Raw genomic sequence first — 2336 nt, forward strand, 5'->3', positions numbered from 1 at the left:
GGAGAGGAGAGATGGGAGGAGAGGAGAGGACAGGAGAGATGGGAGGAGAGGAGAGATGGGAGGGGAGGAGAGAAGAGGAGAGGAGAGATGGGAGGAGAGGAGAGGAGAGATGGGGAGGAGAGGAGAGATGGGAGGGGAGGAGAGGAGAGGAGAGGAGAGATGGGAGGAGAGGAGAGGAGAGATGGGAGGAGAGACAGGAGGAGAGGAGAGATGGGAGGAGAGACAGGAGGAGAGGAGAGATGGGAGGAGAGGAGAGATGGGAAGAGAGGAGAGGAGAGGAGAGGAGAGGAGAGGAGAGGAGAGGAGAGGAGAGGAGAGATGGGAGGAGAGACAGGAGGAGAGGAGAGATGGGAGGAGAGGAGAGATGGGAAGAGAGGAGAGGAGAGGAGAGATGGGAGGAGAGGAGAGGAGAGGAGAGATGGGAGGAGAGACAGGAGGAGAGGAGAGATGGGAGGAGAGAAGAGGAGAGACGGGAGGAGAGGAGAGAGAGATGGGAGGAGAGGAGAGGAGAGGAGAGGAAAGATGGAGGAGAGGAGAGGAGATGAGAGGAGAGATGGGAGGAAGAGGAGAGATGGGAGGAGAGACGGGAGGAGAGGAGAGGAGAGATGGGAGGATGGAAGGAGAGACGGGAGGAGAGGAGAGGAGAGACGGGAGGAGAGACGGGAGGAGAGACGGGAAGGAGAGGAGAGGAGAGATGGGAGGAGAGACAGGAGGAGAGGAGAGGAGAGGAGAGATGGGAGGAGAGGAGAGGAGGGGAGAGATGGGAGGAGAGGAGAGGAGAGATGGGAGGATGGAAGGAGAGACGGGAGGAGAGGAGAGGAGAAACGGGAGGAGAGACGGAAAGAGAGAAGAGGAGAGATGGGAGGAGAGACAGGAGGGGGAGGAGAGGAGAGATGGGAGGGGAGGAGAGGAGAGGAGAGGAGATGAGAGATGGGAGGAGAAAGTTAGGAGAGGAGACCTTTATTTATTTATTCATTTTTATTTATTTGTGAAAATCCACAATTCTGAATTATATTTTAAAAAATGATTTACTAAATCAATTTACTAATACAATATTTAGTGAAGATCCACTGAATATCTGTGCATTATAAGTGTATTACTAATGCATTTCTGTTGAACAATCATCCAATAAGATGATATATATCAGTTACTTACTAGAATAATGCACAAAAACTTTAATGAATGAAGAATGAAGACTGTACAGCAAAGATAATCAGATATTTCTAATCTAATGCTGCTTGTAAACCGAATATTACAAAATGTTCCCCAGATTTAGCTGAGAATCTATTGCTAATGTGACATTCACAGCACATGTGCAGCGCCACCTGCTGTAAAAGAGACCTCACTGCATCTACTAGAGAAGGTCGGAGGGAAATGAGCATCTCAAATTGTGCAAAATCTCTCTTTATTAATTCAGTTCAGTGCACCTGTACAGCACAGTTCATACAGCAGGAGATCTGACGGGTCTGTTGTACATCACACACATCAGAGAGCATTCGTCCTGTCCCATCTTCATTATTAACAGCCTGCACGTCCAACACAGATCCAGAAGAAAAGCTGCATGAGAGAATCAGTGCAACAGCCTCAAATAAACACCATATAATCATTTACAATCCCTTAATGCTCCGGGACGAGAAACAGAAGAAGGAGACGCACCTGCAGACCAACATTTGGACATAAAAGACATTAAAAAATGATCCTAAAAAGCATCTGCTTAAATGACTGAAAATAATTTTGTAGATAAAAAAAAGTGGTGCCTATGTAAGAGGAATGTCTAGGATTCTCTCTCTCTCTTTTCTTTTTTCTTATTTTTATTCTTATTTTTTATGGAATATTGTAGAAATAATTTATCCATGCAAAAAAATAAAATAAAAAAAATAAAGAAAAATAAATAAAATAAAACAAAATAAATATTTGAGAATTGTGAAAATTCAAGAATTGTGTTATTTTATTTTAATCTATTTTTAAAGTATCTGCAAACAATGATTGACTGTCATAAATCATTAATAATTCAGAATCAGGTTTAATAATAAATATATTTAAATCTAATATAAGCTTAATCGTTGATTGCTTTGAATGGCTTGAAACTTTCAACTAGAATAATTTTTATTCTTTGCTTTTGTTGTTATTTTTTAAATGTATTTATTATGCATCATTTGCAATACTTTTATGATTATTTTGAATCCTTAGGACGTAACGCACCATCAATTCCCACTGTGCATGAAATTAGTTATAGATTATAAATAAATAATACAATTAATTTCAAATTTTGACAACAAATGCAAATGCATTTACACAATAATTAAGTTTGCACACTTTACTATTGGAAAAAAATG

The sequence above is a fragment of the Carassius auratus genome, chromosome 43 (assembly GCF_003368295.1).
Source record: "Carassius auratus strain Wakin chromosome 43, ASM336829v1, whole genome shotgun sequence".
NCBI lineage: Eukaryota > Metazoa > Chordata > Actinopteri > Cypriniformes > Cyprinidae > Carassius > Carassius auratus.